We start from the raw sequence: 19821 nt of genomic DNA, 5'->3' as shown, positions 1-19821 counted from the left end.
ATTTATTTATTGACGTACATAAAAAATGAACGTTTTATTATATCCAAACGTTGACGAGAGCGTATCAACTCCAATGCGAAACATCGAGTTCCAAATCTGTAGAAAGAAATGTTGCATTTTTTTCAATACTTTAAATAATTCTTCGATCTTAATTTTATAATGTTGAATAAAAATAAGGAACATAGTTTGTTAATTTATTTTTTCTTATAAAATTACAGTGCATTTAAATTATTTCACGTGGTATTCATAACAATGTTTGTATGTTTGCATTAATAATTATATATTTAGAAGTGGACATAGATACTTATATAGTTAGTGGAAATACCTCTACCTAAGGCTACAAATGATTCCCTTTATGCACAGAAGTCCAACGCAGGCAAGCATTACATACTACCAAAAGGTAGTATACATATGTTCCACCATTATACTAGATATCGCAACATGCAATTTTATCTTATGTTATACTTTTCAGTTACCTGAACCAGTATTTTTAAACATTTAAATGTAAATTATTAAATCCGTCTGAAAAGCAGTTAGGGCAAATAAATGGAACCATTTCTGAAACTTCGAAAACTACAAAGAATATTTTAACCTTAAGTAAATGCTGAAATGCGTTAACCATATTTTAGGTAGGACATTTTAATTAAGTAGAAACAAAGATGGAATTACTGACATTTTAAATATATCAGTGAATTAGGTTTTGAAGTACAGTTAGAAGCTGACTTGTCTAGCAGAATAGCACAAAAGTCAGAGGTGTCTTCCTACTGTATAGTTTTATCATTTCGATTGGTCACATGTAACCGTATTGACAAATAGCAAATTATTGATCGAAAATATCAGAAATTAGAAAATAAGACTAATAGCGAGGACATTGGGTAAGAAAAGATAACCAAAAAATCCTTTTACAGAGTAAAGATGGCGATTTAAGTCAATAAGGACATCAATGCATTGTTATACGTTTTCTACTGTTTTAGAGTGCTTATTAATTAACTAATATTAGAGTGATCAGAATAGAAATTAATCAGGGTTAAGTTCGATAAATAAATCCCTTGAAGCAGAACTTTACAGCCGAAAAAATAAATAACATTCTGTGTTCTTTTCTCTACACGTAGCTAAGAGCTGTCGCTCTACACAGTGACTTACAGTTAACAGTTACTTCCGCTTCCGATAAATCCAGTGCTTTTCACCTTACTTTATTGTCCAAATGGATTTGTTGTAGTCGGTGACATTCTAAATTAACAGTTTCATCTAGCTGCTACTCAGGATACACAGTAGCCATTGTCTTTCATTTGTCACGACTTAACACTTTCGAGACCGGTAACGTAGTTCTACGTCCGTCCTAATGTTTTTAGAAAAACACTAGTAACGTATACCTACGTCATTTTACATGTTTTAGAAAAAGGTCAGTCACTTAATCGTTCGTCATGTCAAAATCTATAGTTTGAAAAAATCTTAAGTATCGACAACGTAATTCTATCGTGTACTTTTTATATTCATACGCATTCTATTTATATGAAATTATATGCAGTCGCGAATATATTAATGTAACTTCCTTATTTTCGTGACGTTGGAAGTCTTTATCAACATAAACTTTAATCTTCAATTCAATAAGATCCAATAACAAGACATGGTTCAAGTACACGCTTACCCGGCGAATTTCACAAAATTATATCAAAATCATATCAAACAATTTTATTCTATATTTTCGACTGATTTTTTTTACATAGAATCAGCCACTATCCGGTTGTATCACCACTTAGATGACACCCTGTATATGCCTATTCCTACCATAACCAAATAAGTGGCCACTAAATAAAGGTAAACAAGTTGGACGACAAATTTTTCTTAGTGGAAACAGAAACGAAAGGAAAAACTAATTAATCGGACAATATAGGAATCAATATAAAGTTGAAGAATTAAAAGAAAACGCAGAATTTTTAATCAAATTTTAAACCCGGTCATTTGACAGGTTCGCGGTATGGTTAGTGTAATATATTGGAACTACCAAATAAGTCAAATTGGCCCATTCCTAAATTCTTTTTTTCAATTATTAAAATTATTAAATTGTTTAATTATTAAGTTCTTCCACTTATTAAGAAGATAACACATGTTTTTCTGGGAAATTACTAAAGAAATTGGTTTAGTATTAAGCGAACTCAAGCATAAATCAAGTAGGGTTCATATAGAAAAATTTGAATGTGTCAATTTGATTGTTCGGTAGTTCTAGTGTTAAAGTTCCAAGTCCACTATTTTCATCGTGAGGATACAACTATATACATAATTACATTCGTTTTGACGGTCGTCGGTCGTGACGTTCAAATTCTTGGAACACACAAATATACCCCTACTTATAGCGAACGGCGCGTGCCGACTGATTGGCAAGCGTAGTCGTCGAACGCTGATGCCAAGAGGGGAATATGACCGGCAAACGTAGAGTGGTAGACAGCAGCTCAAGCTTCGAGGACTTTTCCTAGAGCTGTTAACCCTTGGACTCGACAAATTTTCTCCTTATAAACATACATAACATAAAGAAAGATCATACAAAAATTAAAGAACAGAATTATTCTATATCAACGTTTCACGTGTAAATGCATTCTACAATATTTGATCATTTTGCTGTATCGAATCAACTGACGATTGAAACTCGTCCCTCTTGTGGAAAGAGTTACTACAGATGTAAATTTAGGATGATTTACTCGATTAATTTATGTTAATAGTACATTATTTCTTTTTTATCAATATATGTTCATATTGCTCGAGGAATTTATTATTTTTCTTTTTATTTATTTAAAGTTTGAATAATTTGAATTTGAATTTTACTTTTATCAATAGCTACAGAATCTTTAAGTTATGTTTTTAAACATTACAAAACGTTACGATACGTTTTTCTAACCAAAGACACAGTAATTTTTCTTAAATTTTTATCACTAAAGTAATCGAGCGTTTAACATGATTAATATGTAATCCTTATCAAAATTGTAACAATAGATTTTTTTCGGTTTCTTCATATATTAATTATAGTATTGAAGTGATACTATTTATGTTTCAAATTATTTTCGATATTTAACGTCCTGATTTATTTCGTCGTATGTCTGAATAGGGTTTTACTTTAGATATTTTACTGTAGTTCAAATAACGCATATGATAACTATGAATGTTTTATAGAACGATTAAAAGGCAAATGTGTATACTATAAATTAGGTTAAAAAGAAATCTAAGAATATTTCATTCATAGCATCATGTTAATGAAATTGTTACTTTAAAATACCCCCAGGACTTACAGAGTAGAAGAAAAACAAAATTTTTCGAATCAAATTAATTTCCAATATTCCTAATATTACTTTTGAATTAAAGTCTTGGATAAACGTATAAAAAACTGCATATTTTGTAGATTTCTTTAATAATTTCTGCATTGTCTGTCAACCGTCAAACAAATACCATCAGTACGTTTACAGTGTTCTGTTTATTACCACAGAAGCAATTTTCACTCGAAAATCTTTCACTACTCAAAAGAAAAAGCGATTCGCTAACAATTTGGTTGTAGCTCACTGGCAGGAATCCTGCGTAATCGTCTGGGAATGGCGATAAAATATTTATAAAAATACAACAGTGATCCACGTTCTGAGGTCATTGTCACAATGTCCTGCTCAAGGTAAAAAAGATTCAATTGGAATGCAAGCAATCTATTAATAAATCCGACATTACGATAATTTGACCCGTTGTATATTGTTCACCCCTTGCACTCAAAAATATCATTGCTACAGGATCTATCATTTTCTAACGAAACATTAACTAAATCATTCATTTTATTAACCCCTTGCCCGATGATTTAGTTTCGCAGTTATATTTGTTAGAATTATTCATCGCTAATAATTTACTGGAAAATCCAAAAATTCCATGCTTTTCTTATATCTAAATTTACGGTGGACCATACACATTAATAATGAGAAACATAATTATTTATTTGAACCGAAAGAAATTCAGTGACATTTACATTTGTTAAACTATATCCGAAATCTTCGCCACGAGTATGACACGATATTATAGACTATGTGGTTAAACAGAAATAATACACGAATCAACGGATAGAACTATTTTATTTCACCATTTCATGTCTAATCGCGTTACATACAATTCCCTATTGAGCATCAAACTTTAATATTCCGCAACATCGAACCAAATGGCGACTGCGAGTCGTCTCTCGAATGCGAAGGGTTAAAACTGTTCGATGTTGATGAAAAGTGACCCCGGATACTTCGCGCAGTGTCGCGTCGTTCCGTTTGGAGCCGCGAGGAACAGAAGAGAAATCCTTCAGCTCGCGTCGCGACGTCTCCACCGGATCTAAAATTACTGGCAGCCGAAGACGATGCATTCGCGAGCCGGTGAGTCGTGCGAAAACGAGCCACTACAGGCTTACGCCCTAATACAGCCCCTATTTTTGGACGTCGCGCTGACGCCGGGACAGAGACAACTTTTCGCAAAAGAAAATCGACGTTCTTTCTCTCCCCTCAACCCGTCGACCATCTCTCTTTCTCTCTTTCTCTATCCTCGCCAGTGCTTGCTGCCCTTTTTGTACTCACACCACGACTGCAGGAATTATTATTACAGTTGAACTTCCCATTCCTGAATACTCCAGTGTCCAAACGAATAAAAATCCCAGTGTCCAAACAAACGTAATGTCTCTTGGAATTTTTGAATGAATTTTTTTGGGAATACAATCAACACTAGATTTACGGACCGATATTGAATTTTGTAAACATTATTTGGTAAATGTTTGAATAGATTTAGATTCATGCAGATACGCAAATATGTATCCCAATTGTCTACTCTTAACCACTTAACTGCATTAACTATCGAATCTTGACATAATACTAATTCTTTCAACAGTCAATTCCTTATTTTTTCAGATAAACGTCTAATTTTTCTTTGTCTTCTTTCGGTTCCTCGTTAAAATCTACCCTAGATACAGTCGTCCTGTGTTTGACAAATACACACTTCATTTCTTGATTTTATTGCGCCCAAAACGAGAGATTTTTCAAACTGAATTCCACAGTTAACAGTTTCAGCATCTAATTCCCGAAATCTTAATGAGTAAACATCAACTTTTGTGAAAACAATAGATCGAACTGTAGAGTAAATGTCCGTAAATATAGTGTTAAAAAATGGTATAATTATGGAAACGATTTCTTTCGTCCATATAATGTATGTAACACTCTGTTCTGTTCTTATAACATAGTTACACATAAATTTTTAAATTTATATTTAAATTAAACAAAATACGTATAAATATTTTAAAGAAGAAACATCGTGTTAATAAATATTTATGTATGAATTCTGCACAACCCCCTTTATTTTATATGAATTATTAATGATTCAAACAATAGAATCTCGATTAACTGGGTCGCCATTATTCACGATTTCGATCAGGATCCCGATTATTTAGAATCTCGAAGTCTATTTCAAAATATGTTTGATCGAGTTTTAAATTAGACTTCGATTATTCAAACAGAGCTTATCTGTCTTAAATGATTTATATAAACGTTTCTACCTTTATCATATATTAATATACTAACAGGAACCTTTAATAATTTGTTACCAATATAATAAAAAAGACATCTACTTTTAAATAGAAACTTGTAAAAATAATGAAACAACAAAAGCAAATTTTTTCAATTAATTAAACCGTGTCTACATTGATCTATGTTAAATGAAAATCCAGTATCGTGTAAATAATTTTCAACCGAGTGCTGAATTAAAGAAAACTACATATTATCAATTGAAACTAGTAATTAGTTTTAACAAACTCCTGTTACCATGTGCGTATACATTCCATACAAGAGAATGCATTTTAGTTACACAAAAATCCTATATGTACTTATAAAACATATTTTTACTAATCCCCTTCCTCAATTTGTCCGACCTATTTGTTTTACGATCAGATTAATCAATAAACGTTCTACTACAATTGATGCAAGGATCAACACATTTTTCGTCAAAATATTTTTTCACGAAAATCCTTTCCTGCCTTCCCTTCAATGAATCAGAGAGCATCGCAATGCATTTGATTAAAGGAATGTTGAACCATTTCCCCATGATTTTCTAGTTATAGAAACACGGACAAACTCTCCTGCTCGATGTGTATCGGGTTACGAGTTCGCCGTTGAAAATAGCCTTTACCCGTGTACTAACGGTTAAAGACTTAAAGCAACCTCCGGCCGAGATGCTGCTGGGCCGGAATTCGCTTTTAGAGCGGTTTTTAAGCGTCCTGATGAAAGGAAACCGCGGATAACGTGACGTGGGATCGAAAAAAGATATATATATATATATATATACATATATGAATAAAATAAAGTGAAAGAACAGTAAGTCGATAATTATCATCTACTCCGTTAATTATCATCGTTATTTTAGATCCCCATTATTTTGCCTTATAAAAACGTGTCAGACTCGTGATGAAAATTTTTATTTAAATTCAAAAAATTAAAAAGTTATTTGTTTATTTTTGACATAAATTAAGTATTACTTGTCTAATATCAATATTTAACATTTGTGGTCAACGTAGATACAGAATGAGTATACAATTTTTTTCTTTTTCTAGTAAAGTATTAACGGTAAAGTTGTTTATTTTATTAAGTACAGTTGAAAAATAAATCATAGGACAAGGGGTTAACGCTAAAACTACCAAACGAATCAAGTTGACCCGTTTCGGAATCTTTATTTTGCAAGTATTTAAATTATGAAGGTATTTTTGTGAATTTAATTTTTAATTAAATTTGTGTATTCAGACACAAAACTAGGAGACCCTTCGGATCTCAAGAAATGTATTGTTATAATTGTTATTAAAAATTGGAAATAAGTCACTCTAATTGCTAGGTAGTTTTAATATTAAGATAGGAAGTTCTAATAAGTAGAACAGTTTTTCAGGTCCTGCGGACTATCATTCTCGTTTTTCCACCCCTTGTCTCCTTCCTTTTTTTTCTTCGACGTTTCACGAAACGTGAGATGGAAATCGTTTGCTCGCCCGGGGGGTGGGTTTTTAAGCAGCTTAAGGATATTTGGCAAAACCCAGACGAATGTTTCTTTTATGTGTCTCCTTTGAGATACTTTTTTACCTTTTCATATTTTCCGTTATTTTTCCCTCTGTCTCCCCTTGCCTACAGAGATAATGGATTACAATTGCTTCGTCTAACACACCTATCTGGGAAATTGTGTGACGCAAGGAAATTGCGGCGAGAAAGCTCCTTATAATTTCTGTAGACCTTGATTACCGTGGAACATCTTTCCCTCCTTACGTACTTTTGAACGAATACAAACGAAGTTTTTTATTATGTTACTGGTGTTCGCGACTGCTATAATGATACCAACAATTAGAAATTGACTAATTGCAAATCATATTTGATTTTAGCCGAATTAGGCCGTAAATGCTATGATGAAATATTGTACGATAAAGTCCGATGTTAATGAAAATTCTTTCAAATTTGGGGTTATTAGAAATAAATAATTTAAAAATGTTTAAGGGTTGAAAGTTTTTTCAACTTCGGGGTTATTAGTAATAAAATTTTCCTGAAATTTCTTCAGAAATGTTTTGCAATTTTGTATAGGTTTTTGTTTGTAAGTATCATTTGGATATTTATAATGTAATTTACAAAAAAAATATTTTGTATAAGAGTTTGTTTTCTATTATTAATCATAAAATGGTTAAGAGATAGCTTCTGGACCAATTGTGAAATATTTAAAATATTTTATAATTCATCTGTAATTCATAAAATATTTAAGACAAATTATTTATTATTGTTTGTGTTTTGAGAATTAATATTGGAGAATCATTTTAATTTCAGTATAGGTATTTAAAAACAAAATATTGGAAATAAATGATCATATAATTTAATTACATACGACATTCAGCCTTTTTAAAGTTAATAAACTTATGAATACTAATATATTTTAGTGTTATCAATATTTAACCTTTAAAGTAAATAATTTTCAGTGAACCTAAAAAGCCTATAAAATGTAACTCTTACGAGGGTAGTCATGAAAAAAAGCTTAATCATATTGAAGTTCTTAACTGCATCTGATACCACGATGAAGTTTCTTTTAAGAAAGGTATTACACATCGTGTTTAAAATATTATATGTTACATGGAGTACACGAAATAAATTTATCATACAAAGTAGAAAAATTCGCTTAAATATTAAATTAATATATAAGAAACTTAAATAAAAAGATATTTAAACCACATTAAGGCTTATGTAATTGCAGTTTAAGTTAGACTAAAGTTGATATCTAATTGAAAGAGAAACTTCACTCATATCTTGATTGCACAAGTATACGCGCCACCGTAAAACGCAAAATGATAAATACTAATTTCTTTGACGATGAATTATTTATTTTTTTCGGACGGACATGTAGTTCTGCGTCGTTTCGTTTTAGTTGGTTATTAGAATATATTATATATTTACCCTGTCTTTGACGAGTATACACTCTATTGTTCGATTTTATTCTGAGAATACTACAAAGAACTGTTTCGACTGTACAGGAGTTTCGAAGAGTATTTATTTGGCAGTAAAATGTTAAAAATAAATCTGAAGAATCGCTTTCGCTTCGTTACTTTCGGATAGTAATGAACAGTCAGCCGAACGATCGAAGCGAGTACGACAAATTGAGGCGTCACCTCGCGAGAGTGGAATCACTTTGATCGATCCCGCTAAAACGTAATTTATGAATGGTTCGCGCGCAGAATTCGCGTCAGCCAAATCGCATTAAGTACGCGAATTTCGGGCGCGGAATGCGTAATGAAATGCGACGTCGCGAGCGTGGATTCGTTTCGTTCTGTTTGCTCCGCCGAAAATGGGAGCTTCCAGCGAGAGACTGCAGGCAAACAACCTGGAAAGTATTTACCACAGCATCCACACCAGCACTGTTTCTGACGATAATGTTATCAATAATTATTGTTTCTTCTACGCGTGCTCTGTGAAACAAAATAATTAGACCGTGGGTTTTTATGTACTTATGGAAAATTTAACGCTGCGTAACTGAATATTTTATGTATTTCTCCGTATCGAATGCATTTTATACAATGTTGCACCGTAGAATTCTTCATAAATTTATGAGAAATAATATAAAGTGCTTTTTATAAGATTTATTAAGAAAGATCTTTTTCTATCGTAATTCTATTGTTCTGGTTACATCCTTGAAAATTTGAATTTGCACGAAGATCCGCTGTATAATTTTAATTAAATACACTGGAGGATTATAAAAAGTTGCTGAACAAAATGGGCAGCGCACGGTTTAATGAAATTTTATTTAATAAAGGATCTGTTTTTAAACTTCTTTTAAGAAAGGAGGAAACACTTTTTGACTAAGCTAATATAATTTCATTTATTGCCTTAGGGTTTCATTTTAATAATTGCGTATAGAATATAACTTATATTTGCAATTATGCATTTCAAAAAAAAGTTCTACGGATAGATTTCGTTTGCACGATCTTCTGTTTAAAATTCCCTTTTCACACTAGAACTACCGCAGCCGTCAAAATACACTAGCTAATCAGCCATTATAGTTTTTCTATTTCAAAATTATTGATATATTAAAAACATTGAATGTTTTCAACACTATAATGAATATATGAAGAAACAAAAAGAAACTTTATTGTTACAATTTTTATAAAGTTTACATAAACGTTAAACGTTCGATAGTTTTAGTGTTAAAGATTTTATGAATCGTGTTCGGTTGAAATGAATTTTTACGTATATTTATTTTAACCTTTGAAATTCAAGCTGCAAAATGACGGTATATTGTTGCTGGGAATGTAATTTATATATAAAAAAAAACTGCAACGTCGCAGCCATGTAACGTACTCCATTACAATTTCAATAAAGGTATGAAATGGTTACTATAAGCGACGGAGGATCGCGATAAAGGTCCATAAAATTGGTCATAAAATTCGCCAAGTAGATCTGTCGAATCTTTTTCCTACTTTTCCCTTTTTATTTTCGGAGGGTTTTTTGGAATATTGCCAGGCGGCAGCCCGAAACAGCTCACGAAACTAATGACGGGATGAATTCAAAACAACAGGGGCATTATGGCCATTAAAATCTAGATTGCGCTCCCTTTCGAAAGTCTCCCCCCGCTTTAAAGCTCGGTAGCGAAGCACGACGCGACAATTTTACAGCACAATAAAACTTCGGGAATTGCGAGACTGTAAGAACTGATACATCGTTAATGGACAACGTTGGCCACGGTCGGTGACATTGAAACCGTCGACACCCGTTTCTATCGACGAATATTTACTCCCACCATATTTTAAACGAAAACAGTATAAACACTTTGCATTGTAATTTTCCGTGTAAAAATAAATTGTGTGACGTGAAACTAACAAACATTAACTAATATATATGAACTGACAATTAATCAGTTTTTAAACATTTATTGTAAAATAACGTGGATATTTGCAATATTAAACAAACATTTCTACTTCATTAAATGTAACATTCACTAGCAATGTCTAGACAACAATATGTTAGTAATTTGTTTAAAAATGCATTTCTAACTTGATAGATATTTTTATTATTCATTCAATTTATTATTTTATTAAAGTTATTCAACTATTTGGGTGGTACTGAAGTATACAATTTAATTTATCCAAATCAAATTCAATAAATAAGATTTGTTCCAATAATATATGCCTGTTGTATAAAAAATACTATAATTTCCAATAACTTTTCAGCCTCAACTTTAACACTAAAGCTACCGAGCAATTAAACTAACTTGTTTCCTGAGATTCGAAGGGTCTCCTACTCTTGTATCTGTGCAAATACACGAATTTAATTGATAATCTTAAAATAAACATTCTAAAATGTGTCGATTTGACCCGTCCGGTAATTTTAGTGTTAAAAAAAATCAGTATGCTCAGTGAAACTTCAAATAATACGAAAAGTCACGTTCGTTCTCTAACATTTCAAAACACATGAATTTGCGTATTATACACTTAGGATCTTATTTTCTTTTCATTCCTCGAAATACTGGGGGATAATAGAAATTTCGTACGGTCCAGCTGGTTGAAAAGACGACTACATTCAGGTGCGCGTATCGCAGCGTAAACAAACTCATTATTTTAAAATAACATAAAACCCCTTATTTTTCCCGGCGAGAAAAGTCGTTACGATGATAAATAGGTCGAGTTGGGAACGCGGCGCTTTTATTCCCGCGCCGGACAACACCGAAACGTTTGTAACCAAAGCAACGTGTACGAAAAAGTCGCGCGAATAGAAAATTGGAGTTCACCGGGAACTGAATGCGTCGAGGGGTTCGCTGAAATGAAAATGTTACGTCGCCGGGTGTCTCGAGGATTACCAGTCGCGAATGTGTATTTTAAGATCTTATTTAAGGTCCTCCGGTCCCCGGTCTAGTAATCTTGCTGATAACGTGAGAATTACCAGCTGCTTTATGGAAACAACGCTGCATAAAGGCTTCGGTCTCCTCCCCTCTGATCCTCTCCTTGTCTCATTCTTTTCTATCTGCAGCAGACTGGTATTGTTTGATTCACGGGTAATTCTGTTTTTCAACCGTGAGGATCGTTAAAACGGGGAAGGGTTGCCGTTAATGTGACGCCGGTTCAGAATCCGCATTGCTTCGTAGTACTTTTGTTTCACAGAGGAAATGAATTATTTGGACGATAAGAAATGGAATGCTCGAGGAGATTGATGAAGATTTCGTGGGAATGTCACCGTTAGACTGCGAATATTTATGCAAAATTCGGATTCTTTCGAGCAGCTTTGAAAGAATAGAGGAATATGTAAATGTGTTAGGTCATTCTATGAGCAATGTGATTTTTTTAATATTAACCAGTTAACACATTGTTGACTGGTCACGAGTTAATTTCTGTTTAGACTTGCATTAGCTATTTCAATTGTTAAAACGCAGGACAATATAAATAGAATATTGCAGAAGCAAAATATTCAAAGTTATATAAAAGGTATGTGCGAAGTTTCATTTCAGTTCATTATGTAGGAATCAAGCATATTGAAGTTTATTTAGATTGTTTCACTTTCATATTTAATTATGGAATAATAAACGGTGACATGGTATAGCTTTTGCGTAAAATTGCCGGTCAACTGCGTTTGACGAGTATATGTGCACAGCATCTTAAAATTCGAATTGATACTAACTCTTTTCAAGATGAATTAGTTATTCTTTCAGATATTAGTTATTCTTTCTTTTTATAAATGTAATCTTTTTAATTTCACACGTGCCGTGTTGAGAATTACAAGTGTACATGATTAATATATGCGTTTCTTGGCATCGTTAAATCTGGTGGAATTGAGGAATTACAATTTCAGTGTAATTACAACTTAATGAAATAAATGAATTAAGTATATATCGAAGTTTTTTCCATGTTTAAATATACCATTTAAAAAACAAATGGATTAGAGTAAAATTTATTTTAAAACAAAATGTAGTTATACAGCAAAATTATAGTAAAATCTTACAGCGTTTTAAAATATACTTGTAAAGAAATTGGTTTATCCATACATATTAAAAAATATGATAACTTAAGATACTTAATTAACTCTTCGCGTTATTATTTTCTTAGTTTCCTTTTACTTCAAAGAACAAAGAAATTATAGTATGTATTTACCAACATTATCTTATAAATGACAGTAGATCAAACTCAGTTATTGTTCAATGTATATCAACATTTTCACATGACTATAATTTCCCTATGTCTAATACGTATATCTAAAACAAATATTTTATCCAAATCTTTTTTTAGTATTAGCTCTTAACATTATTTCTATCAAAAGTGTCAAAAGGCAGCTTTCAAAATTTTAACATAAAATTATTTTCCAAGCTCAATCATTTTTCCTCAATTGATTTTTCAGCTTCTCCGAAAATGATTATAAAATTAATTACACAAAAAATCGAAATGTCAATTAAGGAAAAATAATTTAACCTTATAATTTTCTAATTTTAAGTTAAAATTTTAAAAACTGTCTTTGCCATCTTCCGTAAAAATAGTGTCAATAATGTTTTCTAAAGTTTCGATTATCCAGTGAGTCTCAATTTATTTAGCGAACCAGTTAACTAACCGGTTTTAAAATTTGATAAAAAATTCTGCGTTTCCTTTCGTTTATTTAATTTTATATCAGTTCCTATTTTTCAATTAATCAGTTTTTGAATTTTTATCTTTCCTTCTGTTTCTGTTTCCACTAAAAAACAGTTGTCGACCAATTTGTTTACCTTCATTTTGTAGTCAGTTATTCGACTAGTCACAATAGGAATAAATATATACAAAATGCTGATAGAGTAAGCATTAATTGAACTTCGTCTCTAACGTTCGACACTCTCAAATATGAAGCTTATTCGAATTGGAACCATGTTCTCCAAACGTACGCCAACTTCTATGTATGTTGTATTTCTGTTTGTGTATATGTGGGTCGTGGCTCACTTCGAATAGCGAATTCGTTCGATATAGTATTTTACGGCTTCAACTTTGTTCCTTTGAATGTATTGTCTATGTTTCGAATCATGAATTCTGTAGAGAATTTCTCACACGACCTCGGCCTTAAACCTGACTCACCATGTGCGCACGCCAATAAAAAAAGATCCTGATGTTGCGCAAACAGATGGATAACAGTCATGTAACATCCTCTTACATTATTCCGTACTAGAAGAAAGACATTGTCCGAGTAATGATCAGTTTAGTTAATCCCCTTTCTGTTGACCATATTTAGATTCATCGTGATGTACAAAGTCTATTTGTTAATACATTTCTGACCGGCAATTTTACGCAGAAGCTATCCCAAGCCACTGATTATTATTCTGTAATTAAATATGAAGGTGAAACAATCTAAATATACTTCAGTGTACTTAATATATGTTGCACATAATGATTTGAAATGTAACTTTGGACATATCTTTTATATAACTGTGAATATTTTAATTTTGCAATATTCCATATTGCCCTGTGTTTCAAACATTGAAATGGCTACAACATAGTTAACTGGTTAACCTCTTGTCCAACGATTTATTTCTCAACTAAGATAGACACAACTACTTTCTTACTAATAATTTATTAAGAAAAGGAACAGAATTAGAGGCATATATTGTACCAGTCTTTGCTCCAAGATATAATTGATAACAGAAGAATAATATTTAATTTGAATTCAGAAGGATCGAGTAATGTTCAGGCTTGTTCGATTCTGTGTAAAATCTACACCACGTATCTGACACGTTATTGCAAGGCAAGGGGTTAAACAGTACGTCAAAATTAAAACGTTCAACCGCGATGAGAAACCTATTCCATTCGCTCTAGCTTAAAAAATTCGCTGAGCAAGATCCGACGAGTTCAGCGAATAAGGGCTATCAATCGGAAACCCCGCACGTAACCAAAATCGAGCCCGATCGTCGGGCTCGCATCGGCCTGACAAAAATCAGAATTCCCGGGAGGAAACGTCGAAGGGGTTGTTCGAAGTTGGTGTGACAGGGATGAGGAGAATCCGACGGCGACGGACTGGGGCAGGGAAAATAGGAATGGGGGATGATATCCGCGGAACAGTGGAAGGACAAGGTGACGGTAGAAGGGGGGAAGGACGGGGGTAAAGTATTTGAACCAAAACTAAATCACAACTACCAACTAATTCCATCCGCAGAGTTTGGATTCCGTGGCAGTTGGAGGGGACGGTCGAGGATGGGAAAGGGGTCTGCCGGTTCTTCGTGGTCGGCGGGCCGCGAAAGAAGGAGGGAGAGAGGCAGAGAGACCGGAACGGAGGAGGAAAAAACGAGGAAAACGCGGCGGGAAGGGTGGTAAAGGGACACGAGGGGCAAGAAGTACTTCAATCGCAGCACTTTGGCTCAAGCCGCGTAATTTATGCGTTCAATACCCGACCGCGGCACCCAGCCAGCCATTCCCGGCCCTCTGAAAAAATATATTAATTCCGGGCTCCTTTAAAAGTTATTGCAAAAGGAGTTGGTTACGGTCGCCGCGGGCTGAAGAACCGGGAAACGCGGTGGGAGTGGAAGGGAGGATGAAAAAAAGAAAGGGAACACCGAAGTTTCTCGCGATGGAAATGACTTCAGAGTGAAATATGGCAGCAGACAAATCGCAGGTGCGACCACGTGGGAGTTGCCGGGAGATCGGTGACCTCGTTAGTTAGCATCATATCGATCGCGATCGATTCTTTTCCGACGAGAATTATGGGATTTCAGGTTGGTAACTTTGAGCTTTGGGGCTGAGCACAGCTGGTTGTGTGGATGCTGTTTGTTATCAGTCGCTGCTTTGAGGAGTAATGTGTTTAGTAATCGAAATTTATATTGATTACATTTAACTCGTTTATTTGTTTTTCAATATGTTCTTGGTAGTTTTCATTGCGAAAAGAAATACTTTCAACGCGTTTGCAGTTAGGATTGAATTTGAAATATCCTCGTTGTGGACTGTGCCTTTCTTGCAATTGTTTCACGTGATATGTTGTTCATATAATTTTTATATATTTTAAACATAGTGAATAAATCAAACAAATCGTTTTACATAAATGTCATATGTGTACGATATTTTGATATAATCAAATCGACAATAGTACTCATAAGTAACGTTTCTTGAAACTGAAGTTTATTTAAATTTTTTAAATCGTACATGAAATACTCAGTTAATGAGATAATGCCCGTAATTGTCCGGACCTTCTACCGTCCGGAAACCAACTTTTGTATTCCGTTTCTGACATCTTCGTAATTGGAACATTATTTACTATATAAAAAATGCTGTAGAGATCTAAATAAATGAGAATTGGGTGTGCTGGTATTTACGTTTCCTGCATGCAATACGTTAACCCTGGAAAATTTAAGCTTCAGAACCGAGCAATTTGTTTATATCAATAACTGTTTATTATTAATCACTTCCTTGAGAACTAATATATTTACTAAGGTAAATAAACTTAAATGAAACAAGTAACGTATTTTTAATATTTGTATCTAGTAGCCTCCGGAAAGCTTGCCCATTTTTAAAGTTATTCCTAGAACTTCTGAATGTAGAATATAGTAAAATATAGTAGATCAATATTTAATTAGAATTAAGAATTATTTTTCTTTCTGTATTATAATGTGTTACCAATCATCTGATTATTTTAATTAATGATAATATAAATAAATTGAGTTGATCATACATAATTGTAACCCTTTGTATTCTTAATGTTAGTTGTGCTGATATCAATACTTTTATATCTTCTGTAAAGATTGATTCCTCTTGGAATAAATATTAATTACGATCCCAATTAACAATACGCAATGTCTGTAGTAGAAAACCAAGGTTTTTTATGATCAATTGTTTCAAAAGTTGTTTCAACGTGAAATATTTTAAAATACCAACATTTTTGTAGAATTTTAAGGGTTAAAAGTATTGAAAAAATTTATTTCATTTTAAATAGCCTTTATATTCAATTAAACAATTCCTACACACATTGAAAAATCCCACAAGTTTACACAAAATTGAAATTAAGTTTAAAAAGGATCCCTATCGATTTAAATCCTATTATGAAGAAAGTTGTTAACGTTTAAATAATACTAGAATAGATTATAGCCCATAAACTTCTTGCTCAATGGTTCACGAAAACCAATTGAAACCTTGAAATCCAAAACAGCACAAGCCAACCAATCAACGTTTCAAGAAAATCAATCTTTCTTTTCATATTCGTTCATTCATTCATCATGTTTATTTAATTTTCCATTTAAAGGGAAATTTATAAAGTTAGTGTACACAATTACATCATTTTTCTCTGATTTCTCATCTGCTTATCTATTTTGTTCATTCTTGCTGCAAGCATTGGCTACACATACATCTTCGTCACCTGTACATTTGTAATGTTATTAAATAAGTTTGTGTAAGCTGGAAACGGTTGCATCAATAACACATATGGGTAACGTTAAACAATGGACTTGCGCTGTTTCGGAATTCACGACTTCACTTTTTAATCGTCTTCAGTTCAGTTTGAATTGAAAGCGTTGAAACGCATCAAACGAGTATCAAGCCAATTTTTATCCGAATCATTTGCATTATTATTCAAATAACGTTCCGATGGAAGTGGAAATCTTTGCGTCTGTGCTCTTTCTCGCGTGGTCCGCGAGATGACAGAAAATGGACGAATCGAATCAACGAATCGTAGAGACGAAAGAGACGGGGACTCGCTTTGAAGTGCATCGGTCCTCTTCGGCCACTGGGAGTGCCAATTCTGATAGAAGCGCCGGAAATTGCGTCACGGTGGCTAACGTTCTTCATGGTTTCTGCATATTAGCTCCCTCGCCTCTCTTCTTCTACCCTTTTTACTTTTTTACCTGCAAACCTCGCACCGACTAATTTTGAATATGAACATCGATTTAACTACGTTGCGGCTACAGTTGGGAACATTTTTCAAGTAATATTTAAAACCGATGTTTCACATCTTGTTCTAAAATGATCCGAGTTCGGCGATTTCGTTGTGATTAGTGTATATTAATACTGACTATTAATGTATAATTATGTATATTTATAGTAATATTGATTTTATTTACAAGTGATGCCGAGGGCAAAATGTTAGTTTTTACTAAATGAAAAATACGAAAAAGGTACAGGTAGATTAATTCATATTCTTCAATTTTAGAAAATAATTTCAATCCTTATATTAAAATGATTTTAGTAAATTCTGTTTATAATATGTTTATTGTAAGTAAATGTATTGTAAACATAATACTGTCATGTACACTATTATCAATTACTTTTGCTATGAGACTTCTGTTAGAAAGTTAAATGAAATTACGTAAGTATTTAATTAAATGAAAATAACACAAATATTCCTTTTAAGTATGCTACTAATATGTTGGGCTCGAAAATTTATTTAAAAAAATATACTGTAGTAATAGAAGAAAAAATAATGTTTAATAGTGTTATGTTACTATAGTACCAATAAAAAAATAGTTGATAACAATGATCGATTACGAATAAAAACACTAATTAATTGTTTTATAAGTAAATTATACAAAAACAGTATTCTTTTAATTTAGATTTTAATAATACGTATATGTCATGTATAGTATATATACACACACATATGTTTCCTATATACATACGTGCAATCTGAATATTTACTTATACAAATTTACCAAAACCTCTTTACACTGTTTTAATCCTCACCGAGAAAAATAGAAATATCAAGGGAAAGAAAGGAAAATAACACTTGCAACCACGGTTTCATTAAACTTTAATTAAAGAGGGTTAAATTTAATTAAACCACACTTTTTCGGAAATAAAAGATAGAATCATTTGTTTCAAGATCAAAGGAAATATTAAATTAACTGCAATAGAATGAAGCTGGATCCTGGTAAATTTTTTATTCTATTTATTTTCCTGTGAAACTGCAGTCAATAACTTCTACTTGTATGTACAAGTTTGAGGGCTGACTTTAGTATAATACAGTAATAAACTTTTCAAATATTACCGGTACAGTAATGAAAACTTATAAACATTAAGAAACCTTTGAAACACAGTTAATTATTATATTTATTATTTTAATTTTAATAATTGTAACTTCACAAATTCTTTTTTCATAAATATTCTAACAATTCATTTTGTGTTGTGCCCCTCTCGCATAAGCTTTAATACTTTTAATTAGTACTTTTAATCATACATAAGTATTCGCGAAACTCACTTGTTTAGTACAATAAAAACAACTTTTTCGTGTTGAACGTTACAAATGAATTAAGTACTATATGAAGATTACTTATTATATTTTTTATACCCACGGAATTTCATTAAAATTGTATCTTATACACTGTATATCGTTTTATAATACTGCACCAAATATTATACTATTTTGCAAATTGTATGATTTTTATTTAAAATGTATTTTACAGAACGAATTCGTTACAAGTAAGACGATGTGAATAAATTAAAAGACTTTCTCTGGCGTATTTCTAATATTATTCGTAAAAATATCGGAGCAGAATAAAAATTCATGTATTCAAATTGATTCTCGCGCAAAAGAGGTAAAGCACAGTCTCACTTCCGTCGTTAAGAACAGAATTGAAGTGCCGATGCAATCACGAACCATACCCATTACTTGGCAACTCTTTTTAGTTCAAGCAAATCAAGCGTATTTAACAACAGGGCCACGAGGGGATTGCCAGTGTCGATCGACAATGTCGATGGTTGTGCATCGCTGAAAGTTCCATTAACCGATCCCTAATTCACCTTTTCCACTAAACAATTCGTAAATCAATAGGAAACTCGGCGTTCAGTCAACCGATATACACGTACGGATGATTGTTAATCGTGAATTTCGGTACTCAATTCGATATTTTATTTTAAATGTTGTTAAAAATCAGTTTGGAGTGATAGTTCGCTTGTAAATATAAATCGCAGTTATAGAAACATTCCTTCGAGTAAAAGTAAATATTTTCGTTTTTTTGGAAAAGAAGATTTTGGGAATAGTATACATAAATATAAAATATAAAAGTTTAAAAATATGTGTATATAAATATAAATATAGAAGTATAAAAAAATATATACATTTTAAAGTTCTATGGCCAGATGTGCCAATGTACTTTCTCAAATATTCTTAAAGCATTTTTTAAATTATTTGAATATATTCAAACATGTTATTTTTTTAATAATTAGTAGTAAAACTTGTTTCATAAAAAATGTGTATTATATTATAATTTATTGGATACATACAAATATAAAGGTAATAACATCTTCGTCGCGAGAATTGCGAGTCTTTTTTCATCCAGGAATTCCTAACAGAAATGGTAAAAAATGTTTAATTTATAAAACTTTTACTAATTTTAATGTATCAACTA

At 32.3% G+C, this 19821-nt stretch overlaps 1 protein-coding gene across 3 annotated transcripts in view; it reads left to right on the top strand.

Annotated features, from left to right (window-relative positions):
• Window positions 1–19821, top strand: part of LOC116433167 (E3 ubiquitin-protein ligase MIB1-like) — a 411486-nt gene that overhangs the window by 366522 nt on the left and 25143 nt on the right. The window contains exon 1 of one of the 3 annotated variants that reach the window (XM_076372835.1): window positions 14781–15107. The exons of the other annotated variants lie outside the window; for them this stretch is intronic. The gene's annotated coding sequence lies outside the window, so the exon portion shown is untranslated. Of the gene's footprint in view, window positions 1–14780; window positions 15108–19821 lie in introns of those variants that run through there. 3 annotated transcript variants of the gene reach the window in all.

Source organism: Nomia melanderi, chromosome 1 (assembly GCF_051020985.1).
Source record: "Nomia melanderi isolate GNS246 chromosome 1, iyNomMela1, whole genome shotgun sequence".
Taxonomy (NCBI): domain Eukaryota; kingdom Metazoa; phylum Arthropoda; class Insecta; order Hymenoptera; family Halictidae; genus Nomia; species Nomia melanderi.
The sequence above is the reverse complement of the archived record's forward strand: the minus strand, read 5'-3'. Positions and strand labels throughout refer to the sequence as shown.